Source organism: Pan troglodytes, chromosome 6, assembly GCF_028858775.2.
Source record: "Pan troglodytes isolate AG18354 chromosome 6, NHGRI_mPanTro3-v2.0_pri, whole genome shotgun sequence".
NCBI lineage: Eukaryota > Metazoa > Chordata > Mammalia > Primates > Hominidae > Pan > Pan troglodytes.
The window spans coordinates 37,051,612-37,079,482 of NC_072404.2; the positions used below are offsets into that span (position 1 = coordinate 37,051,612).

The 27,871-nt window shown below is 37.8% G+C and overlaps 1 long non-coding RNA gene across 1 annotated transcript; it reads right to left on the bottom strand.

Annotated features, from left to right (window-relative positions):
- On the bottom strand, positions 1 to 27,871 carry LOC107976054 (uncharacterized). The gene is made up of 5 exons (XR_001719697.3): positions 27,655 to 27,871; positions 24,214 to 24,296; positions 14,202 to 14,380; positions 5,692 to 5,829; positions 1 to 226 (listed from the first exon to the last, which is right to left on the bottom strand). It is a non-coding gene; the product is annotated as an uncharacterized LOC107976054 (long non-coding RNA).

A 27,871-nucleotide genomic window follows, 5' to 3' on the forward strand; every position in this document is an offset into this window, starting at 1 on the left:
TACATTCTCAGTATTTCCTTTTTGTTTGTTAGCTGTAAAACTGAACAAATGGGACTGAGGGACTTTGGCATGGCTCCAAATCAGAGAGAAACGCATCCCGAATTGGCCCTTTGCCCAAAGGTATAATTTTCAGCTGTGAGTTGCCCTTAATTTTGAAAATCATCTTTGTAGCTTCAGATTTTCCAGAGCAGTAGAAGCATTGTGTTTGCTCTCCAGGCGACCAGCACTGAAAAACAAAAATAAAAACACAGTATCTTGCTTTCTTTTTGCATCAAATCAGATTTCTTTCGCTAAAGGATTCAACATATTAAGAAAATTCCAGTATAAACGATATAAATACCTTGTGCCTGCCGGCCATAAGTATCTCTACAGTATGCAGATTTCTCCAGGTCATTTGATTTTGGAACAGATCATCCTTTCAAGTTTGGTACTGATATATTTTAAAACTAGATTTCTCTGCATTTATGAATAGTAGAAGTACTTAGCATCAGTTTCAATTATGTTGTTGTAAATAAATTACTCTGTGATTAAGGATAACAATTGACAATACACTTATTTAGTAAACATGTATGCCTGTATGTATAAAACATCAACATATGCTAATGCACAGTATTTTATAAGACTACTGAGCATAGGGACTTTCCAACCAGCATGCTGATATTTGTTTCTATGAATAAAGTCTTCTAATATGTCTTAAATTCCACTGGGCAAATGATGGTTTTAATCAATTAAGATCCATGCTTCTCTAAGAAGATAATGCCTGTAAGAATGTGAATAATTTTTATAGTAGCCATTTTGTTTTTTGTATTTATTAGCTGTAAGATGTGATATTTTTTCTATTTTATCAAGTTCAGCTTATATCTGGCAATTCAATTGTTAAAAATCTGATTGAATTACATCAGCTAATCTTACATATTGTTTATCCCCCAAATTGCAAAACAACCATACAAAATAAAGAGAATTTTATGCCTTTTTTTAAATTAGTTCTGCGACAAATACATATCATGGTATTTGGAATCAGACATACCTGGTTTCTAACACCCAGATTAAGGGATTAAATCTATGCAGAAAACACCTGTAACTGCCAATATTCTGACACATTAGCTCTGTGTGCCTGGCATATACTCCCTGAGCCTCAATTTTCTTATTTGAAAACATTGAAAAATATTTCTTTTTTGCAATATTGTTGTGGGGAGCCATGAGATAGTATGTGACTAGGTCTAGCACAGGACCTGACAATATTCAAAAATTTAGTTGCAGTTTTTCTCTTCAGATTATTTAAGGAATATAATATTATAGAAAATTGAAAAAAAAGTAGACAAAAATTACTATTGTCATACCACACACTTTTTTTCTTTCCTATCATGGTTGTTTGTAGTTGAGGTATTGTTCAATATAAAATTTTACATTTTGCTTTATTTCAATTTACTTTATAGCACCAGTATTTTCTCATGTTATGACATGGTCTTCATAAACAACAGTTTTAGTGCCTTTGTACTATTTCCCTATTGTTGGATAGGCGATTTCCAATGTTTTGTATTGTAGATAGTGGCATGATAAATCCCTTTGTTTCTAAATTTTGTATTTCTGATTATTCTCTCAGAATAGATGATATTTGTCCCATCTGTTGTTTCATGTTTCTACCTTTTCTGCCTTTTTTGCATTAATGATTTTTTTTATGATTCCATTTTGTTTCCTTTACTGGCTCACTTGTTATAACCTGTTTTTTTTTAGTGAATGTTTTGGTGTCTGTGGTATACATCTCATACTTATCACAGTCTACCTTCATTATAGTTTAGAACTTCATGTATAGTAGGACTTTAAAATAGTATTTTTCCCTCCCTCCATCCTGGCCTATGTGTTATTTTTGTCCTATACTTTTCCTCTATGTATGTTACAAACACCACAATACACATTTTAATTTTTGTTTTAAATAATCAGTTCTCTTTTAAAGGTATTTTAAAAGTAACAAAAACGTGTTTTCTATTTAATCACATATTTACTATTTCTGTTACTCTTCATTCCTTTGTGTAGCATCAGATATTTATCTGGTACCATTGCTCATTTTTCATCAGCCCAAAGGACTTCCTTTAACATTTTTTTGTGGTGCATATCTGCTGGCGATGCATTCTTTCAGCTTTTGTATGTCTGCAAAAGTATGTATTTAGCCTTCCCTTTTGAAAGTTTTTTTGCTGGGATAAGAATTCCAGGTTGATGGGTTTTTTCCCTTTTCTTTCAGTAGTTAAATATGTTGCTCCACTGACTTCTGGCTTGGATGGTTTCTGATAAGAAGTTCATTGTAATTCTTATCTTTATTCCTCTCCATGATGTGAATTTTTTCCTTGGGTTGCTTTTTAGATTTCTCTTTATCACTGGTTTTAAGCAATTTATTTTTTTATTTTTATTTTTTGAGACAGGGTTTTGCTCTGTTGTCCAGGCTGAAGTGCAGTGGCATGATCTCGGCTCACTGCCACCTCTGTCTCCTGGGTTCAAGTGATTCTTCTGCCTCAGCCTCCCAAGTAGGTGGGACTACAGGCGTGTGCCACCACACCTGGTTAATTTTTGTATTTTTGGTAGAGACGGGGTTTTACCATGTTGGCCAGGCTAGTCTCGAACTCCTGACCTCAAGTGATCCATCCACCTCAGCCTCCCAAAGTGCTGGGATTACAGGCATGAGCCACCACGCCTGGCCAGTAATTTAAATATGTTACTTGATGTAGTTTTCTTCAGGTTGTGTCTGGAGTTTGATGAACATGAACCTGTGGGTTTGTAGTTTTCATCAAATTTAGAAAATTTTCAGCCAGCACTACTTCAAATATTTTTTTCAGATCCCTAGTCCTAACCTCTGGAGACATCAGTTACATGTACATTAGGCTATTTCAAGTTGTCTCACACACATTGATTCTGTTCATTTCTTTTAGTCTTTTTCATACTGTATTTCATTTTGGATAATTTCTATTGCTGTGTCTTCATATTCATGAATCTTTTCTTTTATATTGTCTGAACTGCTATTAATCTCATTCTATGTAATTTTCATCTTAGACATTGTAGTTTTCATCTCTAAAAGTTCTATTTGGGTCTTTATATATTATATGTCTCTACTTAACATGCTCAATCTTTCCTTTCTGTATGGAATATAGTTATAATAATTATTTGAAAGTTATTATCTACTCTTATCATCTATGACATTTTAAAGTCTCTGTTGATTAATTTTCTCCTCATTATGAGCCATATTTTTCTGCTTCTTTGCATGGCTAGTAATTGTTACTGGATGCCAGACATTGTGGCTTTTATCTTGGTGAGTGGTAGATGTTCTTGTGTTTTCATAAATATTCTTAAACTCTGTTCTGGGATACAGTTAAGTTACTTGGAAACCATTTTATTCTTTAAAATCTTGATTTTAAGCTTTGTTAGGTGGGATCAGGGCAGTATTTAATCTAGGGCTATTTTTCTTCCCACTACTAAGACGATAGCCTTCAGAGTACTCCATGCAATGCCCCATGAATGACATGACATGGTTTTTCATTTTTGTTGTTGGGAACATGAATTATTCCAAGTCCTCCATTAGTTTTATTTTACTTTATTTTATTTGTGGGACACCTTTTTTTGGTTAATTGAGCAACTATTATGTGCCAGTTCCCCTGCTATGTAATATTGATTCTTTCTGATTTGCACAAAAACTCTCTGATGTCAGTGGTATTATATATCCATTTTTCTGATGAAGAAACAGGTTCAGAGAGCATAAATGATTTGCCTAAGATCACACAGCTAGGAAATAGTGGTGCTGAGTTTCAAATCTGTTAGTTTTAAGAAGTGTTCACTCTAATCCTTTCAGATGGTTCTTTCCCCAACCTTGGGCAGTTTCTTCACATATGTGCTGATCGCCATGCAGCTGAAGACCAACCAAGGTTTCTTTGCAGTTCTTCATAGCTGTCTCTGTATGCAGCTTTCTTCTCTCCACTATTCTCCCCTAAGAACTGTAGCTACCTTGGCCTCCCCAGAATACCAGCAGTGGCTCCTCAACAAATCTAGGGTTTTGGCCTCTGCCTACTTTCCCCTCCCTTGCACCATGGCCCGTAATCTGTCTCTGGGAAGTTCGCTAATGTAATTGTATGACTTACCTCATTTGTCTTCCCTCTCTGAAGAACCACTGTCCTGTGCTGTCTGTTGTCCAATGTCTAGAATCATCGATTAGTATATCTTGACCAGGTATTTAGTTGCTTCGTGTGTGTGTGTGTCTGTGTGTGTGTATAGGATTATATCTGGTTCCTTTCACTCCATCCTGGCTGGAAATGGAATTCCTCTCAGAATAGGTTTTTTAGGAATTATATGTAATCTTTAAAAACAAATATACTCATCAGGAATTCTAAGTATAATATCAATAACACATAAGATAAATAACAAAATTTATTTTTTTCCAGTTGAAATAGCTAAGAATTTAACTTTATCCAGGTTCTACTAATGACTATGACCAAGTTTGTTCTGAACATTGAAACTCACTTTGAAATGAAAGTCTGTTATATGCTATGGTATGTGTTACAGTTTATTCTGAGTTTGCCCTTTTAATTTTATGCTCTTACAAAACATCCCAAATCATCCATCTGGGAGAAAAGTGGATAAATTTCACCAACATTTTCCCTAGCACAATACCTGTCACCCAGAAGGCATGTGATAAGTAACAGTGAGAAGAATGAGTAAATAAGATTCTAAACATACGAAGAAACACTACTAATTTTAAGACGAAGGCAATATGGCTAGGTTTACACACATACACAGACAGAGAATTCAACTAAAGTCCAACATAAGAAAATCTAAATATTTTAATAAATATTATCGGGTAATTTGTTTCAATGAAACATTACCGGAAGAGGAGAATGTATAGGTTCAGTCGGCAGAAACAGAGTATGTTATTCACGAATTCAGTGAAAACCTTGGGAGGAATGGGTTAGCAAAGGAGACTACTTAGTGTGTACATCCTTCAAAGTAAGCTTCACGTGAGCCCAGAACACAACTGCAGTTCAGATAGTGGAGCAGATGCAACACACAACTGTGTAGGCACCACTTTCCACTGCCACAATTCTAGAACCCTGACTCATGATCATAATATTAAAATGGACAAATGCCATATGCAAACAAATTCAATTGTAATTGGTGATAGAGAAACATACAGTGTCACGTTCTCTACCTTGGGGAAAAGTCTGGGGAGTGGGTGGAGTGGACGTGTGCAATGGCAAAAAGACAAGAGCATGAAGAGTGGTCTTGGATTGCAAGTAAAAGTGATTTCACAGGCAGCACATAAACCCCTTGGTTCTGTAATGTTTTATTTCTCCCAGTGGTGGTGTTATAGTCAGTGTTTTCATGAACTCCTGTCACCTTCTCAGTTCTTGTGGTGGCTGTTACTGATTAAAAGAAGATACTAGGACTGGGAGATGATAGAACTCTTTCTCCTGGTGTGGTAGATTTTTAAGAACTAGATTGAGGGTCTAGAAATTGTAGCAACTTGCTGTCTTGTTGGTTGGTGCCACAAACAGAACCCATGTAAGCTTATAACTTCATGTAAAAGATGTTAATCCACTCTGAGTTGGCTTGCCGTAAAACTCTGCTAAGTATTGAATGGTATAAACCCGGATCGCCAGATCTTTTTAAAAGCATAAACACCCAGAGATTCAAAATAAATTAAGAGTAGCTTACACTCTGAGAAACTCAAAATACATTTCCAGATCCTTCTGTTAGGTATTTTTCATCACAGCCTGGGACGCACAAGGGCATAATTGTGGAAGTCCACACTACTTCATGTTCTCAAATGTCTTCTCTGATATCTTCTGAAACCTTGAGAGTGTGGGAAACAAACCTAATTTAATCAATATACTAGTTCACCCCTTGGAATACCCTATTAGCAATCTTTCTAGGGTGTCTTAAATAAGATGTAGCCATTCATGATTTAAAATAAATATTGAATTTATATTTACTATAAGGCAAATAAGGAAACTTCTTGAACATCATAAAGATAATTTATCTGGAACCAAGAGCAAAAATTATAATAGGGGAAAAATGATTAAGGTATTCACCATTAGATTAATAACAATAAGATGCCTATTATCATCATTACGTTTTAAAACATTTTGAAGTTGCAAAGAAATGTCACAATACAAGAAAACAAAATGAGCAGTCTAAATATTAGAACAGAACTATTATTTACTGCTGATATGACTGTATAATTTTATACCTACGAAGTACAAGAGTATCTGTTTTAAAACTATTAATAAAGCTAACAGAAGTTATTACATTGTTGGAGTACAAAAAAAAACACATGAGAATCAATAGCTTCCCATCTGCTAGATAGAACCAGGAAAAAATTGAAAGGAACAAAAATAAGAGCTCATTCATAATGGCTACAGAAACTATAAACTACTTTTGAATAAATTTGATTAAAAAACAAAATATACATAAAAAGAAATACAGTGGAGTCATATCATATGCCCATTTAGCATACACAAATTAAATTTCATTTACTCCATGCAGCACATGTTTCTGTTATTTTTTTTTAAGACATGTATATTTCATGCAATAGAGCTCCCCAATGCAAGCCAACTCCTTCACTGGGTATGCAACTTATGAAATAGTAATCTATTTCAGTACTGGAAGGAAAAGCGGTGTTGAATTTATTGTAAGATAATTACATCTGTATACTGTTCTTCAGGGGCAATTTGAAGAATTTTCAAGGATAATTTTGACTATAAGCAATTGTCCCCTTGAATGCCGGTTTTGGAAACCAGCTCCTGGCTGAGATGAGACTCCAGTGTGGACGCAATTTTTCTGAAGGATATAAGATAGGACCAGGACAAATGGACTTAGGCGTTGCAAACATTTGGATTTCTAATATTAAAATAAAGTACACAGAAGCTTCAAAAGAAGCAGAAAACCATCAAACTATGCTCCCTCCCCCTACTCATTACTGGAGGCATCCTAAGGCAGAATGCTTAGAACTGCCAGACATCTGCCTTTCCTCTATTGCTTTTTTTCCTGGCTAATTGAGTTAGAGAATCTCCACTATTAGGAAAACGTGCCTGACTCCAGACTTTAGAACTATTACAGCCCTCTGTAAATAAGACTTCAGGTGGAAAAGGTGGAGCATGCCGGTTTCCTTTAACTGGTATGTATGTTTAGAATATTAGAAGCTGGACCTGTATTCCAAGACGCCGGTGATGCTTGGATGCTTTAGTGTATGAGTGAAGGGAAAGATCACGTAAGGTGTAAGAGCTCACAGGGACTGGGTAAAATTAGAGAACTCCCAGGGCAAAGTGTGAAGAAGGTTAAAGCTCTCCTGAGAATGCTCTACCACTTCATCACTTTTGGAGGATGTTTGTGTATTTGTACTGGAAGAGGAATGTTACGTGACTCCCTGTCTATCTTCTACCTCGGGGATAACAGAAGCCCCTAAAATTTGTCAGCCAACTGAATGTTGCGCATATACCCTGGGGGCTACCATTACAGGGGAAAAGGCATCCTGGTTGGCTATGGCAGGAAACAATGTAATGCAAATGTTGCTCTTCCCCAGATGAATATAGACATATAATGCAATTACAATCCAAATCCCAACTGTCCTTTCTGTTTGCTTGTTTTTGGAACTGGACAAGTTAGTTCTAAATATATGACAGTTGTCAAGAGAATTTTGAAAAATAACTAGTAAGAGGCATTTACTCCATCTGCTATAAATAGATACTGAAAAGGCTGCAATAAAAATCCTATGGTACTGGAATAGAAATAGCAAATAAATCATGAGAATATATAGTAAACATCTCATTGAAATCATTCAACAATAAATGATTTATTGGGCACATACTGTGTGTCAGACACTATGCTAGTCACTGGTTAAAGAGCTGTGAACAATACACAGCCACTGCCTTCAGGCAGCTCACAGTCTATAGAGGGTGAACTACAGATTGAATATTTACAAAGTATGAGACATGCCATAGAGGGAGAATAAAATGTGCTATGAGATGCAGCATAGAGTGATCCATCCTAATGTGGACCCAAGAGAAGCCTCTCTGAGAGTGTGCCTGGAAGGATCACTCACTAGGGAGCCAGGTTAAGGAGGGAACTGGCAGGAGGACGTGATCCTGCTGGGAACCAGCCCCATTCGGGAGGTTTTGGCACATTTGAACATCGGGAAAGCCTGTGGTGGGCATGTAAGAGAAGCTCAAAAAGTGAATTTGTTTAGGGGCAGATTGTGCAGGGTCTAGAGAGACTGAGAGGATTTCTAATTTTCTCTTAAGAGCAATGGAAAACTCTTGAAAGTTTTATCAAATGTCTTTGTCTTTCTAATATTGTTGATTTATAAATTTTAATGCAATGTCAATTGGTAAATGATATATCTCTGTATCTCTTTGATACAGAATAAAATTTTAGCAAATATAAATGGATATTTCTTATCAAGTACAAAAGTACTAATATCCGTATTATCAATGGAAAATATTTCTTTTATTTTGATTTTTTCTTTTTCTGAACTTACTAATTTCATTTGCATTGTTTTCATTAGCTTTTATATGGTACACTTTGCCTAACAATTCTCTCCCAATTTATATATTTACATGTGTGTTGTTGTTACTTTCTTTTTTCTCTCTAGTTTTTATTTTAAGGATTGGAAAACCTTCTCTGTTTTGTTTATTTCTTCAAATAAGTTTTTTTTTAACTTTTTAACATAGAGAATGTGAAACGTACATGAAATAGAATTATATAACAAACTCCTATGTGTGAAAATGGTATTATGGCTATGTTAAACAGAGAGGCCTTATCTTTAGTGATACATACTGAAATATTTATGGATGAAATGCTATGTTGTTTAGGATTTGCTTTAAAATAATATTTCTTCAAATAGTTTGATGTGGGGCTTACACAAGAGTGAGACACATGAGAAAACTTGAGGGCAAATTTACAAAGGAGACAACAACTCAGTAGTCAAGATAAATAATATTTTCATGCATTAAAAGCATACCCCAAATAACAGAGCTTTTGTCAATGATAGACCACATATACAACAGTGGTCCTATAAGATTATCATGGAGCATATGTAGAAACCTGGTATATGGCAGTTGGTATTGCCACTGCAGGTCAAGTAGGAAAAAGGGTTGATATCCAGTAATGGTGCTGGGACATTGGTTTTCCATAGGAAAAATAAATAAATACAAATAGATATACCACCTAGATTTGGGTAAGTACACCCTATGTTTGCACAATTATGAAATCACCTCATGATGCATTTCTCAGGATGTATTGTTAAGTGGTACATGACTGTATATAAAAAAACAAAATCAATGCAAAAAATCCATAATGAACAATATATGAAAAATAAGTAAAAATAAGTAAACACAGGATTCCTATCACAGGGTGTTTCACACCCTGCCTCACTTGCCTCATCCTAGTCCTAGCCCTGGTTCCAATAAGACTTTATTTATAAAAACAGCCAGCTAGCCCTGAGGCTACAGTTTGCTAATTTGATTTTAGTTTTGCATCGAGCATATTAGAATTTAACTTTTTCTTTGAACAACCAGAATGTAATAATGTTTGCAACACTATCTTTGAAAATAAAAGAACATTAATATGCTTTACCTACCTTCTACCTGCCCTCTTGCCAATCATCTTCATAACTCAGAATTGAAGTTTCAGTATCCTTTACTTAACATCTTCTACTTCTAAGTAAGAAAGACTTCTTATTATTATTATTGTTAATTTGTTGTTTTTGAGATGGAGTTTCACTCTTGTCGCCCAGGCTGGAGTGCAATGGTGTGATCTTGGCTCACTGCAACCTCTGTCTCCTGGGTTCAAGTGATTCTCCTGCCTCAGCCTCTTGAGTAGCTGGGACTATAGGTGCCCGTCACCATGCCCATATAATTTTTGTATTTTTAGTAGAGACGGGGTTTTGCCGTGTTGGTCAGGCTGGTCTCAAACTCCTGACCTCAGGTGATCCACCTGCCTCGACTTCCCAAAGTGTTGGGATTACAGGCATGAGCCACCATGACTGGCCTTCTTAATTATTATTAATAGCATTAAACTTCACAACTCCACTAATAATTATTTAGACATAATTACAAGTTTTACTGCTTACATTGCTCATTATCGTATCTTTACTTTCCTTCTCATGAGCTCTACATTCAGCCTTTTCCCTACAGTCAATAATTTTCCCTAGTGCTTTTCTTTTTTTTAATCCACTGAAAATGGACATAGGTGGCATATGTTCAGAGTCTTTGAATGTCCAAAAATGTCATACTTTCTTTCTTGTATGAACAACCATCTGAGTACGGAATTCTAAGATAAAATTCCTGTTTCCTTATAACTTATCCCAGTATTTAGTGCGGTGCTCTTCTAGTTTGCTTGTTAATTGTCCTTGGAATTTGGAAATGTCATTATGACATGGCTAAAGTGCATTTTCAATATTCTTACCCAGGACCTTTTAGATCTGATGACGCAAGTTTTTCCTCATCTTTCCTATTATTTTTGGAAGTTGTTTCTGTCTGTCTAGTCAAATTCATCCTTTAGGAACTCCAGTTACATGGGGTGGTACAGGTCTCAGGGTGGGTTGCAGGCATTGGGGATGCCACCTGTGATATGGGTTTCCTGTGGTTGTGCCTATGCTTTTAGGCCTTGATCCCTGCTGGCCATCCAGAGTTGATCACCTGAGCCAGGCTGAATTCATCAAAATTCTTCTTCGGGATTTTTTTTTTTTTAAACTGAACTAAAGGATGCAAATCAGTCCTCCTGAGTAGAGGAGGAAGAGAGAGGTAAAATTTTTAGCTTGCAATCAATGTTGCTTTCTGCCCTGTGGAGAATCCCCACCTACAGTAAGAAAGAATAACCGCATGAAGAAAGAAAAAGAAGTGGTGGCATTTGAAAACCTGGTTCTTGATTTTTACTTTGAAGTAAAGGAGAGTGTCAAGTTTCCATTTTAAATGACCAAATTGGCACCAAAGAGGACAGACCAAGAGAAAGGAGGCAGGAAAAACAGGTGGAGAGAATATCTTCATGGTTCCCATAAGAGGTGATAAGAATCCTTTTTGAGACTTTAATTATAGAGATGAGTTGAAAACATAACTATAAGTTAGAGTTGCTAGACCAGGTCATAGATTGGATGTGAAAGTGGGGAGACTAGAATGTGCCTAACCTTTCTAGCTGTGTGACTGACAGACGCAAATGAGGATGAAATGGACATCACAGTGTAATAATAGGGAGAGTGAAGGAAGGCAGACACAAACAAGCACACAGTGTGCAATGCAGTTTCCATAAGCACAGCACTAGGCAAAACCAAGCTATGGAGTCTGAAATCAGTTTGGTAGACAGGGTTAGCAACAGTAATAGGTCATGAGGTGGCTGCTGAGGGCGTTGGCAATGTTCTGTTTCTTGATCTAGGTACTGCTTACACATGAATATTCACTTTATGAAAAACACACTGAGCAGAATATGTATGATATGAACACCTTTCTATTTGAATTTCATGCTATAATAAAATGTTAAAAGTAAGGGTGAGAGGCTGTGGGGATAAAGAGGGTGATTACCACTTACTCTGTATTTGAGGTAGCTACAGGACAGTGGTTCTCAAAGTGTGGTCCCCTTGGCAATATTGGCATCACCTAGGAACCTGGTAGGAAAGCAAATCTTTGGGTTTCATTTTAGAGGCACTAAATCAAAAATTCTGGGGGCAGGGTCCAGCAATCTGTGTTTTAACAAGCTTCCAGGTGATTTTAATATGCATTACCATTTGAGAAAGAGTACTGTTGGATATCTAATGGATATATTAGGTATTTGGCTAAGTATGGGCCTGAAGTTAAGTAGAAAATTGTTTGGGCTAGAAGTGTAGTTTAGTGATTTGCATCATTTATTTGAAGTGATCCTTGAAGCCATGAGAATAGATAAATTCTCTCAAGGACATTACGTACCGTAAAAAGAAGGAAGAGTCCCCAAAAGATCCCTGGGAAACAGCGACATTTCAGGGATAAATAGGAAAAGAAGATATTGCTTGAAATGACAAGCATAGACACACAAACATTATTCTGCTTTGAAATATGTTGGAGATGAATGTTCATATGGAAAGATTTTCATGATGTATTTTAAGTGAAAGAAGACAGGCAATAAAAGAGGGCAAAACTTACAATCACATATGCACACACTAATGATCTGTGAAGTGTGCAATTAAAACTATATTTTTATTTTCTTCCTTTTGCTTATCTGCACTTCCTATTTTTTCCAAATGTGAACATGCCTACATTTTGTAAATAAGGGGAAAAAATAAAATTTTTTAAAAGATAAAAGATATCTTGCACCCATGGAACTAGATACAACAGACATGAAGAGAATGCAGTTTTGAAATTTGAAACTGCACAGAAAATGCAGCTTTGAGATTTGAAACTGTTAAGACAAAAAGCACAATTGAACGATTTTCAACTGTAATAGAGACAGAAAATTGGGTACTTCAGAAAACTGAAGTGGCTCATCGGAAGATGAGTTCTGTACATTCTTTCAGAATGTGGAAGAAAAGAACAAGAACCAGAACATGATGGGAGCAAAGGTAAGATAAATGCAGGACAGGCCGGGCGCGGTGGCTCACGCCTGTAATCCCAGCACTTTGGGAGGCCGAGGCGGGCGGATCACGAGGTCAGGAGATCGAGACCATCACGGTGAAACCCCGTCTCTACTAAAAATACAAAAAATTAGCCGGGCGTGGTAGCGGGCGCCTGTAGTCCCAGCTACTCGGGAGGCTGAGGCAGGAGAATGGCGTGAACCCGGGAGGCGGAGCTTGCAGTGAGCCGAGATCGTGCCACTGCACTCCAGCCTGGGCGACAGAGCGAGACTCCGTCTCAAAAAAAAAAAAAAAAAAAAAAAGATAAATGCAGGACAGACAAAAGGAACCATAGTTTATGAAATCCAGAGGTCAGTGCCAGCTTCCACTGCTGCTCTCCCAACTTTTTCCCACCCACAAAATAGCTAGAGTGATCTATTAACAGTGTAAATCAGACCAGGTCACTCCCCTAGTTACATTCCTTCAGAGGCTTCCTATTGCATTTCACGTAACATACAAAATTCTCAGCTGGCTACAGAGCTGTGTTCACTCTCCCCTCCAGCAGACTCCCAGCGCTCCAGCCACACTGGTCTTTCTGTTCTTTGAAGGCCAAGTTCTTCATCTCCAGGCCTTTGGGAATGCTGCTTCGTCCACTAGAAATGTTCTCAATTCTCTTCTTCCTTCAGGTCACAGCTTACGTTAAACTTCTGCAGGGAAGCGATCCTCCCCATGCTATATTTTCCCTCATCGGATGCATCATCATATGTGGTTATAATTTACTTGTATATCTTTCACCACGGGATAAGCTGAGTGGAGACAGGGACCATGTCTAATTCATTCTCTTGTGTTAGGCTGTGCATAACACAGTCCCTAGCACACAGTGGGTGCTCAAGAAGTCTTTGTTAATTAATGACTGTCTCAAACGTTCTTCTATTTGTGTATTTTCATGGTTATTTTTAAAATAAGCTGGAAAATTGATTCCCTTCCATCTATGCTTATGCTACCATCTTACAGTGATATTGCCAGATGCTGGTGTTTAATTGCTGCTCCTCCTATTGCATAAACTAATTTCTAGAAGTAAGCTAACCAAATTTTAGAGCTGTGTTGTCCATTTGGAGCTTCTGAGTGAGGTATCCAGATGGTCTGGAAGAATGAAAATGGCTTCGAAACCTGCCTTGCATAATCTCAGTGAGTAGTTTATGCATTGATAGACTCTAGTTCAATCAACGGCAGGGGCTATCTTTTAATTATGTTGTTTTCATTCTGTCATCTAAAACATTGCTGCACAAATTGTAGGTATCTTATACATGCTTATTGATTTAATTAAAAGTTAATAGATGTCTTTTCTTGCAGAATGGTAATTCAGTGTTTTCTCATTTTTACTGATCATCTCTTATCACCAAATGGACCTTCCCTACCATGCTGATTAATACCTGAAATAGTAGGATTTAGCTCCTTATTGAAAACAATAATTGAAGTTGTGATGTTTCAAAATCTCTCTAGAAATGTTATGCTTTTAGTCTCTTTTTTTTTCCATTATATGTGTATTAGTTATCCATTGCTGCATAACATATTACCCCAAAATTTAGGAGTTTAGAACAACATTTATTACATCACAGTTTCTATAGGTCAGGAATCCAGGAAACCTTACCTGGGTCCTCTGGCTCAGGATCTCTCAAAAGTGTGTAGTCATCTCAAAACTCAACCCAGGTAGGATCCTCTTCCAAGCTAACTCATTGGCTCCGGGCAGACCTTAGTTTCTTCCTGGCTATTGGCTAGAGGCCTCAGTTCCTTGTCTTTTCACAGGGTAGCTCACAACACGGCAGCTTGCTTTTATTGGGGGAAAATTAAAAAATAATGAATTCTAACCACAGTTTAAAAATTCAATTAAAGAAAAAGAAAGGTTTGATGTACATTAACAACAACAGCAAACTATAAGTCAATAAACCTAACACAATGTATGCATGTCCTATATGAAGAAAATTGTAAAACTTTGGTAAGATGCACTGAATAAGGACAAGTAAATAGTGAGGTAGTCCATGTTCATAGATAGGATGACCCAATATAGTACACATGCTAATTATTTCCAAATAAATTAATTTCCAATCAAACTCTTAAGAGGATTTTTCATGAAATCTCAGAGGTTGATTCCAAAATTTATATGAACGACCATAGAGTCCAGAAGAATCAAAATATTATAGGAGATGAGAAGAAAATCGTACTGTTCTTGATATCAAGATTTATTATAAAACCATGTAATTACAACATTATAGTATTGATACAGGAATAGACAAACTGAGTAATTGGACAGACGAGGGAGCGCAGAAATAGACCCACATACACGTCGAGCTTTGATATATGACGGGGGAGTGTTTTAGATTGTTGGGGAAAGGACAGAGCATTTCATTCAATAAATGGTAGCAGAATGTTTTTTGCAGAAAGATAGTGAAAATAAATCCTACTTCATACCACGTACAAAAACCAATTATTGAATTTATATATGTATGAAAAGCACAACAATAAAAAGTTTAGAAGAACAAATCTAACATTATCTTTTTGACCTCAGTATAGAAAAGAATTTTTTAGATAAAGCACAAAAATAGTGTCTGCATTAAAATTAAAAATTTATTCATAAACAATATAAAGTGGAAATACAAGTCATATACCCAGAAATATGAAACACATTTAATTAACAAAGTAATATTATATGTGTATATATGTATTTCTACAAACCATTGAGAATAAAGTAAAAAACACACTAAAAATCATTTTACACAAAAGGAAAAATGGTGAATAGAGCTATGAGAGGATGCTTGGCCTCATTAGTAATTGGGGAGATGCAAATTAGTATCACAATGAGATATTGTTACCAACTTGTTTGCCAAAATTAGGATGTCTAACAGCTTGTTTATTTGTACTACCAATATAGAAAAGAGAATAGGATGTTACTTTTGTGATTGGATTATAAAGTCTCATGATCTTGTTAGCTGATTCTCTCTATTGCTTTCTTGGCTTGCATGCTTTGATGAAGCAAGCTGCCATGTTGAAGAGATCCACCTGGCAAGGAACAGAAGATAGCCTTTGGCCAAGAGCCAGCAAGGAGCCGAGACCCTCAGTCCAACAGCCTATGAGGGAATGAATCCTACCAACAACCACAGAGGCTTAGAAGCAGATACTTCCCTAGCTGAGTCTTCAGATGAGGCCCTAGGCTTGACTGACACCTTAATTGCAGCCATAGCTGCACCCAGTCCACTGTACATAATGTGTTAAAATTAACTCCCTCTGTGGCAATTCTATTTCTAACATTTACAATGTAAAGTTTCCAGTGTACAGAAGTGTGACTAACATATGTCTTATATATATTATACTATAGCAATCAAATATTTATTTTGAAATTCCATATAATAAATTTTTATATACTGTATGGCAACTTGGTGATTTTAAGGTAGCCAAATGGAAATCTGGTCTTATGTTTGTTTACTTTTGACAAAGAAAGGTGATAAAAGCTCTTGTAGATGAGCTGAAAGTTTCTTAGTTTAGAAGATGTTTTTTGTACAAGAATGCACTATTGTATTTACTTAACATCTGTAATGAGATTTTGTTTGCTTTATCAATTGCCTAACATATTTGTATCTCATTGTTCTTGTTAAAGAACTTACTGGATACTCTCTCAACATTTTACTCTTCTACGGGCACTGGGATTCTTAATGGCTTGCCTCTGTTTTTATTTTACAATAATGATTGGAAATTTTATAACAATGAGAAATGATGTCTAATAATTTCAAGTGTCAGAGAGGATGTACAGCAGCATCACCACTTATATAATAGTAGCAAAGAATAAATTTGTGCAATCACTTTGAAAGTAAATTTGCCATTATCTTAAAAAGTTATATTCCCTAGAGATATCATCTATTGCACAAATGCAGCAAGAAATATGTGCCAGAAAAATTATTTATAGCAGAAATCTTCATATTCACAAAAGTAAGGAAAAAATCCCAAATGTCTATTGATAGTTTGGATACATCAACTGTAGTGTATTAACCTAGTAGAATATTATATTGCAGGGAAAATAAGGTACATTTATTAAACAACATTGATAGAATTACAATATATAGTGAAAAAAAGCAAGTTTCTCAGTGTTTTCAAATCCTTATAGTAAACTCTGGGATTCAGACATGAGAATTCAGAATTCCCAGGAATTCTCAGAAATTCCTGAAATCATAGTTATTCTTAAAATACTGCCAACTCTTCATTTGTTATTTCATACTTTATTTGTTATTATGGATATCTAAAATGTTTGTTTAGCAAATAAAATATACTGATTAGTAGTATTTACCAAGAAGTGTACCCTACAGCAAATATCCAAACAATGAAAAACACCAGCGGAAATTATGCATAGCATGGGAATAATTTAATATTCAATCTCCCAGCAATGTAACAGCTCTTCATGGAATCACATGTTGAAACTGTCTATTTAAGAACTCATCTTTTATCTTACTTTATTTTAAGTTCTGGGGCACATATGCAGGACGTGCAGGTTTGTTACATAGGCAAATGTGTGCCCTGGTGACTTGGTGCACCTATCAACCCATCACCTAGCTATTAAGCCTAGCGTGCATTAGCTATTTCTCTTGATGCTCTCCCTCCCTACCCACAAACAGGCCCCAATGTGTGTTGTTTCCCTCCCTGTGTCCATGTGTTCACATTGTTAAGAACTGATCTTGCATTCAGAACTTGTTATTCCTTGAAACACTACTCAAAGGATTTATACAAAGTACACCATGTCTATAAACTCATTAATATCTGTTTTATTTGTAAGAATGATTCACTGTTAGGAGCAGTCAGGACCAGGAACACGTAGTTAGGATATGAGAACTGCTGGAAGCAAGACTGACTTATCAGATCACGATCCTTCTCTCTGTGATGCTACTGTCCTCGTTCCTAGAAAAGTCAACCTTAATATTTTATTCCATTTTCCAACTCTTCCTGCTCTTGCTTTCGACTTGACATCAGTTAGATTCCTTCAAAGCAGTATAAACTGCAGGTACTAATTCTAGTACTTTTCCTCATTTAAAGAAATTTTTTTCTGACTGATTCTTCTCAGAATTTGGGATTCAGAAAAATATGTAAATTTGCTGAGAAATGTCTAGAAGGAAATCCTGCCTGGAACAGTACTTGGAACTATATATAGTATAGTGGCATTTTTATAAATCTCAAAAATGTGCAAAAGGAAGTAAAAAAAATATAAAAATAGGATAGTGGTTACCTTTTAATGAGGGACCAGACTTGGAATGGGAGAGAAAAAAAGCACATAGGTGGATGTAAGTTGTTGATTATGTTTTGGTTCTTGGCTGGGAAGTGGTCACAGGTGTTTGTATAATTTTTCTATGTAATTTACATATAGGTTACAGATATTCTGGAAAATATATCAAATATTATATTAGAAAGATAGTTGAGGGGCCGGCGTGGTAGCTCACTCCTGTAATCCCAGCACTATGGGAGGCTGAGGCAGGCGGATCACGTGAGGTCAGGAGTTCGACGCCTGCCTGGCCAACATGGTGAAACCCTGTCTCTATTAAAAATACAAAAATTAGCCAGGTGTGGTGGTGCGTGACTCTAATCCTAGCTACTCCAGAGGCTGAGGCAGGAGAATCGCTTGAACCCGGAAGGCAGAGGTTGCAGTGAGCCGAGGTCACGCCATTATACTTCAGCCTGCGTTGCCGAGAGACACTCCATCACACACACACACACACACACACACACACACACACACACACACACACACACACCAGGACCAGATCAGAATACTCTTCTTTTTATCCATAAGTTTTAGTCCTAAAGTCTAAGGTAAATAGTTAATCCCCTACCCATGCTAAAATTTAAACTGTTCATTATTTCTATCATGCCCATATATGTATTTAGTTAGAGAATCCATCCTGTCATTTGACTTTAGTCTGTCTTCTACATTCCCGCGTTACATTTCTAAAGCAGTGGTTCTCAACGTGCAGTCCCTAAGCCAACAGCATATGCTTCTGCCTGAACGCTGGTTAGAATGCTTATTCTCTAACCCCACGCTAGACCCACTTAATCAGAAACATCTGCAGGTGGGGCCCATTGGCTCTGCTTTTTAACAAGCACTCTGGATGACTCGAATGCAGCTAAAGTCTGAGAACCACTGCTGTAAAGCTTCAAGTTAAAGAACTCAGGTAGGCCTGATTTAGTTACCTTTGTTAACAACGGTTACTTGTCAAAATACCTTAAAGTGGGCAGAACAGGTAAACAGGCTTCCTTATAGAATGGGCACAGTTTTTTTTGTTTTTGTTTTTGTTTTTTGTTTTTTTGAGACGGACTCTCGCTCTGTCGCCCAGGCTGGAGTGCAGTGGCACGATCTCGGCTCACTGCAAGCTCCGCCTCCCAGGTTCACTCCATTCTCCTGCCTCAGCCTCCCGAGTAGCTGGGACTACAGGCGCCCGCCATCACGCACGGCTAATTTTTTGTATTTTTAGTAGAGACGGGGTTTCACGGTGTTAGCCAGGATGGTCTCTATCTCCTGACCTCGTGATCTGCCCGCCTCAGCCTCCCAAAGTGCTGGGATTACAGGCGTGAGGCACCGCGCCCGGCCAGAATGGGCACAGTTTTTAAGGGGTGGGACTGTGTGCTTCGTATGGTAATTCTAAACTTCCTTAAGGTTTAGAATCCCTCTCCCAATGCCCAGGAATGAAGTACAATAGAAGTGAGAAGGAGGGGAACAAATTGTTTGCTGGACAAACTGTTTTCCACTTGGTTTTCCCCAAGGTGAGATGAGTCGAGCGCATCCATCATTGATAGGAGAAATCAAATGGATTTTTTTCTTTTCATTTTTATATAAGAAGTATAATTGTTTCTCATAGGCATCCCTCATATTGTTATAGAGTTGGGTGCTCTTTCTAGTTTTATCTTTGACAAACACTTTAGAAATTTGTAGACAAAAATGCCTTGTTGCCTTGAACCTTATACTTTAGCCCTTTTTATTTCTCAATTTGTTAGGATTCATATCAAAATGTATAATATAATTTTAAACTCTAGATGGTTGGGGGTAACTTTTTTATTGCGTTAACATATACAAAACATAACATTTACCATTTTAACCATTTTTGAGTCTCCAATTCAGCACCATTGAGTACATTTGCAAAGTTGCATACCTTTTGCCATTCTCTATTTCCAGAATTTTTTTAATCTTCTTAGAAACTCGGTACTTATAAACAATAACTCCCCATTATCCCATCCCTTTGGCCCCTAGTAACCTCCATTCTACTTCCTGTCTTTATGAATTTGCCCTTTCTAGATACTTCATATTAGGTGGAATCTTACAATATTCTTTTGTGTTGGCTTATTTCACTTAGCCTAACATTTTCAAGGTTCATCCATGCTGTAGTGTGACTCATAATTTCCTTCCTTTTTATGGTTAAGTAATATTCCATTTTTATGGCACAGTGTATGTCTATATCACATTTTATTCATTTATCTGTCTATGAACACTTTTTGGCTACCATGAATAATGCTGTTAATGAACATTGGTGTATGTGTTTAAATCCCTGTTTTTAATTCTTTTGGGCATACATACCAAGGAGTAGAATTGGTGGATTATATGATAATTCTATATTTAACTTTATGAAGAATTTCCCAAGCTGTTTTCCACTGTAGCTGCACCATTTTGCATTCCCGTCAGCTATGTGTGAAGATTCCAATTGGGAATATCTTTATGTGTCATGTCATGCGATTTTAGAAACAAAAGCAAAAGATGTAAAGATTAGTTTTCACCTACAGGTGAAAACCAATAGTTAAATTAAAAGCAAAGCTATGAGACATTAAAACCTAAGATTTATGGTTTTCCTCTTGTTTGGAGAACTTTTCCAGAATCCGCAAGTGTTGCTGGCACAAGCTTCATTGTCAGTAGGTAATGTGAAAATTGAATTTGTTGTTGGTGATAAAGTTCGCATGTGCTTTCTTTGGGGGACATTGATTTGGGATTATAGTTTACTGTAACCTGGTAATTTCAGTAATGCAAATGCAACAAAATGTTACTTAAAAACAAAACATAAATTCAATCGGGGGTGGCAAGGCAATTAAGGGGAACTCTCTCCATTTGGCTGTCCTTCTGGGGTATTACGGCAGCTGCAGCCAGTATTGAACAGGGAGCTGCAGCTGTTTACAGATGCATTAGGAAGGCGAGGCTCTGGAACTCAGTTGCACAATTTCTCCTGTGCAAAAGAAAGGCCAAAATTGTCAGAGAGGGAGGAAATCTAGGGGATATAAGTAAATTTAATTTTCAGCGAGAGCTCAATGTGCTAATCCTGAGTATTACTGCTGCAATCAGTCAGAATCTAGGTTTCTACTGGTCACAGGAAAGGTGATGTATGTTCTGAATAGTCAAATCACTCCTTTATTTCCCAATATATCAGCTACTCTTATACATGTGTGCCAGTCTATCTTACATTTAGAATATTTATAAAGCTCATTCATGCTAAGGAATTTTTAGGGTTTGAATTGTCTGTGGGTTGCAAGGCTGCCAATTTTCAGAAGTTTGCACCATGATAAATTCAGAATTGTAGGTAGGGACTAAAACATCAAGTCTTCTGGAGCTTTGGTAATAAAAAGCTTTTCATTGAAAAGCATAGAGCTTCAAATGGGAATTATGAGAATTAAAGGGTCTGGGCAACATGGTAAAACCCAATCTCTACAAAAAATACCAAAAAAATTAGCCAGGCCTGGTGGTGTGCACCTGCAGTCCCGGCTACTTCAGGGACCTGAGGTGGGAGGATCACTTGAGCCAGGAGGTCAAGGCTGCAGTGAGCTGTCATTGCACCACTGCATTCCAGCCTGAGTGAGAAAGTGAGACCCTGTCTCAAAAAATAAAAAATAAAAATAAATAAAGAGGAATACAAACTCGGGGCTCCTGGATTTAACTTGTGACTAGACACTTAACAGGTGGTCTGTCACTTCCCTTATGACTCTGATGACATCATCTCTTTGCCAAGATGTTGAAGCTGAACACACATCCAGCAGAACAGGAGCTACCTCAGTAATTCAACAAATTATATTTATTGTCTCATCTGGCTATCCCCAGTTGCCCAGGAGTTTGACTTTTGGTCATTACTCTTTACCATATATGTGGTTGTCATGTAAAAAAGCCAAACAAAACAGTCACAAAATCAATTTGTTGCCAGGGAAGAAAGGGGGCTTCAGGGAAAGGAGGAAGACCCCAATCCCCTCGGGGAAAAAAGCAGAAAGGTCAATTTAGTTTATTAAAGAGCTGATCCTTTTAGGTTCAGGATATAATACACTTCCTTTAATGCCATCTAATAGGAAATCAGAAACAGTCCAAAGGCACACTATTCCCTTAGGAAGAGTCAACACAAAATTAGCACCACCAGACCAAAGTCTAGTGCTTTGTGCTGCCTTAAGCACAGAATCCTGCAATGCAAATGCCATTTTAACTCCTTGGAATCAAATTTAGGGCCTGGTGTGTGGAGGTGTTCTGGTAGGCATATGTATATATAAAGAAAGGGCAAATAAAGTATATTTAGAATGATCTGGTAAATTTGTGCCACAGCTGAAAAAGTACAGAAAAAATGTATTTTCCCCTAAATAATCCATCATGAACATACATTAGTTAGGTTCTTACTATATTGCTCAGCATTATTAGAGTAGATCAATTGAGAACATTCCTCAAAGGAAAAAGAATGGTGGTTGCAAATTACGGGCCCCAGGGCCAAGGGGAGAAAAGTGGCTGAAGTAAGGGAGAGCTCCCAGTCAGAAATCAAAGAGGGCAGGCAGTCAGAGAGGACCATGGTGAGAATCAAATTTCGAGGGCACAGGAAGAAGGGCAAGGGTCTGAGTCAAGGATGAAATGCTCCTGAAGAGTAAGAATGCTAGAGGCCTCTGTGCCTGGTACCTGCTGTGCAGTGAGAAAGCAGGCACAGTGGCTTAAAGGCACTAGGCAGTGTTTGCAGGTGGCAATAGACACAGATGCGTGTAACATGCAGCCCTCATCTCAGCGGACTCCTGGTGTATCTGGGCACACTCAGTGATCACGTATGAAGCAGCCAGAGAACAATTCAAAGTTGCAAATGATTGAGAAGGACTAAATAATAGGTCCCTGACTGTGAGGTTCTGAGGCAGTGGTTAGGGAAGTCTTCACAGAGGAGGGAGCTTGAGCAGGCCTCCATAAGGTTAGGGAGCAGGAAAGGGATGTGGACATTTCAAGCAAACAGACAGCATGCCCGAAGGTCCTGAGGTTGAGGGACCATGACATAGTGGCTGCATGGAACATGGGTGATTAGCCCGGAACAAACATGGCACTGCACAGCCTGGGAGACTGACCCCTGTGGAGCAAATGGTATGCTTTGAGAGCCTGTGGGAAGTGAATGTGGCTGGAGAAGTATGAGGGCCAGCGGAAGACTGAGTGATGTAGGAAAGACAGAAAGCCTTGAAAGCAGTGGCAAGGGATGATTTGTCTGAAGGGGAACAGGGAGCACTGGAGACGTCAGAGGCAGAGTGAGAAGAAACCACACAGGAGGTTGGTGAAGTGGTCCAGCCATGGACCAGAGAGGAAATCATCATTGTTATGCCAGTTTAGAAGAAAAGTCAAACAGCTTATGTGCTTTGACTGCATATGAAGTATAAAGAAGAGAAGCATCCAGAATATCTCCAGAATTTCAAGTCCAAGGGAAAGGGAGGTCAGAGAAAGGAGACTTTCCGTGTGAACCTGGTTTGGGCAAGAATGACATAAGTATTATATTGGACATACTGATACTAAAGTAATATCTAAACATCTAAGTGGAAATGTCCAGTGAACGGTTAGAAAGATGGAAATAAAGCTAAGATCACAATAAAGGACAGGAAATACAGATTTGAACATGTACAAGATAATTCTCAGAGAGTTGTATGTTCATATGTTATGACCCCGGGTGGAATTCCTTTCTGGATTCCACATGGGACATGAATTTGTGTCCTTGAATTGGTTGCATACACTTTTCCCTTTATCAGAGGCAGCAGTAAAATAAAGCAACTTCTTTGATACCAGAATGGGGAGGAGAAAAGTCAATTTGCAAAGAATCTACTAATAGTTGACTTGGATGAGAATTTTCTCTGGGGTTTTGAGACTCCATAACCATGATTTGGGGGTGAAAAGGAGACCCATCAGAATGCTCATCACTTTTTAAAGATGCTAGTGGAAAACTCAGTGTCATAGCCAAAGGTAATTCTTTTCCATTGAAGCCCAGCCTTTTGGTCTAAGTATCACTTCTCTTACTGAATGGAACATCTTTAATCTAAACAGGTTGCTTTGGCTTTGTTTCCTCAGTGAGGTGTGCTCATCAGAGAAATCTGTTGTTTAGTGTATACAGGTTGATTTGGTGAAATGATATTTGTGTGTGGTGTTATGTAAATAGAGGTATGGCCCATCTTTCTGATAGTAGCATTGTCTATAATTAGGATGGACGTGCATGTAAGCAGAGAGGTGTGTGCGTGCATGCACATGTGCATGCTGAGGGGCAGGGGGCGGAGAGGAGTGTACGCCAGCCTGTGTTAAAGTTCTTGATGTAAAGAAAGTCACCAATTCACAAAGGAATTTGATTACCTCTATCCATTATACACACACAGTGAGTGAGCGTGCTACTCACCATCTGTCATCTATTTCATTTGCATCACCAGCACCTGGCCTCTTTATCTGCTACATTCGTTTCTTCACCGAGTTCTTACACTGCTTTAATAAAATACAGAAATGTTATTGTTAAAAACCAATTAATTTACAATCCTCCACAGAGATAGTATTACTTATAATTCAATTTGGCTTCTAATGATCTGCTTTCTTACAAAATGACTTAATTCTTGTGTCAAAGATTAGTTATTAGATATTACCCCGCTGCACCAGCCATGTACTGCTGAGGTAGGCAAAGCAGCTTGGAATGTCCCTGGCCATTAATCAGAAGTCTGATATATTTTCTTGTTTAACTCCTTCAAGAACCTGGCCGCAGCCATAGTGCCCTTAACTGTTCCCCTGACTGAATGTTCTCTAACTTGATGAGGCCTGGTACAAGGAGATTCAGGAGTTTCAGACAAAGCTTTTGTTTTTCATCTAAGCACTTGAATAAACCTATACAAGTTGGGATTTTTTTCTAGGTCCCTACACCCACATACATTTTCACTTGGCCATTTCCTACAGGATTGACTCTCCTAGCCAGCCATTTTGTGAACGAGGTGTAAAAAGGTTGCTCCCTCTTCCCTTAATCTGGCCTTTAGGAGTGAACCTGGTTGGATCCACACACAATGGTGGGGTGTGGGTGGCTTTCCATGCCATCATGGTATCATCCACACCCATCACACAGGCCAGCCTGCTCACACAGCGGCAGTCTGGCAGCCCTCAGCCACTTGTCCACACATTCACGAATGAAACCACTAAACATATGGCTGTAGCCAGTACATTCGAGAAACATCAGCTTGGGCTTACAGATTGAAAAGCCTTAAATACCTTAAAAAAATTTTTTTTATACTAAAATTGGTTTTAGTATAACATTCTTAAGCTGCACGTGTCTCTACTTTTTCAACCTTCTGATGTGATGCAGAATTTAGTGTGGAAGCTATTACATTCCTTCTCAATTTAATTTCCATTATACACATGGCAAACATCACACAGCCTAACAGTGGGATGTATATATATATTTATGTATTTTTATTCCATATATAGAGAATTTAAAATATAAATATTTTATGCTTATATTTTAAATTGCGATGGTAAAGACTAAAATCTTTTCTGAGAAATGTATGAACAATATGAAGTCATGAAAATAATCATTGAAGATTAGTAATACCCAAATGAGGATACTTTTCAAACCTTGAAATGACTCAATTTGCTGAAACCGAAGGGGCCAGAGAATTTTAGAATACAGACAGAAAGCATGTGAAAGGGGGAAAAATCTTCTTGTGGTACAATTAACTATAAAGCCAGCATCCTACATTTACAAAATAGATTTTTTAAATGATGCATCCGTGTTGCTTACACTTTTTGGATTTATAAAAATGCAGTTGCTGCCAGCTCTGAAGCACGTGCTTCTGTTAAAACTACAGGGGGCTACAGAGGTAGCAGCAGTTCTGTTTGACTTCTTCTCTGGATTGTGCCACATTCAAAGCATGAGATGCTCATTATCTTACAAAAGCAGAGAAACCAGCTCTGTGACTGGGGGAGGCGAAACTTGAGCAGCTGCCCTATTAGAAGCATTTTCTTTTTTGTACATTATAATATCAAGAGAACTGTGCCTAGCACCGTACACTCCATTTTACATAACAGGTTTCCTGCAGATGATCAAACTCATTGGTACACTCTAAAAGCTAATTTTATCCCAGCCCCATGGTTCATCCTGCAGGCTGCTCTCTGATTACCCAACAAATTATAGGTATTACTCTAAATATCGTGTTCTGTCTGTTCATATACATTTTTACATTCTTCTGCTAGTAAAACTGAAGATCATATTTAATATGAGGCTGTCCCAGAATTTGAGATATTTAAAAATAAAGTCAGAGTGAGCCAAAGGAAGAAAACAATAGGGATAAAGAAGGACAAATGGTCCCCAAATCTGTTCACTGGTGACTATGGCTCAAATCAATATGATTTAAACTTCTTTTGGGATAATAAATAATTCACATTCCTGAATCACTTCTCTATATGCAAAGTAAAAATGGAAGCAAATGCCAAAAATGTCCCCAAGAAGAATAATCTCTGAATAACCCTGTTTTCTGAAGTTTATTCTTCAAATTCAGACAATGCATCATCAACCTCAGAAATAGGAGTCGAGCCAAACAAGCTGCAATCTAATATGGAAATGTGGTCCTGGCCCCGGTACTGTGTCATTCTTCTGAATGGGATCACCTGCACCCATCCCTCCTAGGAGAAAATTTCAAACAGAGTTAGCTCCTTAAACCTTCTAATTAAAATGAGAAATCCCCAGGCTTCCATGACTCAGCCTCAGAAAAAGATTATTAGGAATTTAATAGGGAAAATATAGCAGCTCAGACCATCTGTGACCCAGTGCTCTGTGAGAATTTAAAGAAAACTGGAGGGAGGCAGCCCACACTCCAATGCACGCTCGAGGAGTACTTTGTAGGAGCTGCAATAAATCAACATAGTTAGAGTACAGCCTTTTTCAGATTTAATTACTGTTACATAATTATTAGCAAAGCATTCTCCTCTGAAACTGTAAAACTCATTACATCAAAAATCCCCAAGCTCCTGATGGAATTTATGAACTAGTTACTTTCTTTCTAGCTCTGGGAAAATAGTGGAATAGAGTCCAGATTTGTCTCCAGCTTTTCAGAAGCAGAGAGGGATTTTTTTTCCCTCCTGTTTTGTGTCATTTCAGTAGGTTTCTGAACTGAGTTTGCTATGGACCATTCTCTTAGACATTTATCCATATTCTCACCTAAATACTCGTTTAAATGATTGTGTTTCCTTTCAGTGGGAATGGTATTAAGCAAGTAAGTTTCAAAGTGTTTCAGCAAGAAGCTGACTAATTTTCAACAGGGTGAAAGATCAATCCACTTGAGGTGTCTTTGAATTTTTGCAGGTTCAACCAGGGTCAAAAAAGTCCCAGCGAGTAGTGGGGATTGTTTTGGAAGGACAGATGTTATCATGGGAGTGATACCACTACATGCAGTGGGACATTGGATCTGACCTGTGCGTCTCTTCCCAATACCACATGTGGTGGCGTTACACTGGTAGCTTGAAATTGGCCATGGTGGGAGTATTTGTACCACAAAAATTGGCAAATGCTACAAATCAAGGCTTTTTCCCTGCACAGCCACATTTGCCAACACAGCGTTGTTACTGTGTTCACCAATGACACAAGTGTAAATGCCACCTCTATTTTCCACAGAACTCTAGCAGTTATCCTAAGATAAATCTCCCCCACTTATGCACTATGCCAACAGAACTTTAACAAAAACAGGTTTTAAAAAGTCTAAAAGTCCAGCTTGGGTAGGGTGTTTGTTTATGGAAGCAGGAGTACTGTGGAATGGGATTCGTTTGGAAGACAGGCGAGCACCCTTGCCTGTGCTAGTTAGCTCCTTACCATCAAGTGTTACTTAGCCAAGGATGGGAGTGGTCCTTCCAATGTGGGTCAGGCAGCTTCCCGGGATCCTTAGCTCCTTTCCTGCAGAGAACTGCAGCTGCTAGAAAACAGTTTGCTCTTGCTCCTACACTCGAATATCCAGCCAGATGTTTTCTGTTGTATTCGTGGGCTCTCCTGGGATTAGCTCTCAGCAGAATGAGAGGAAGATAAAGGCAGC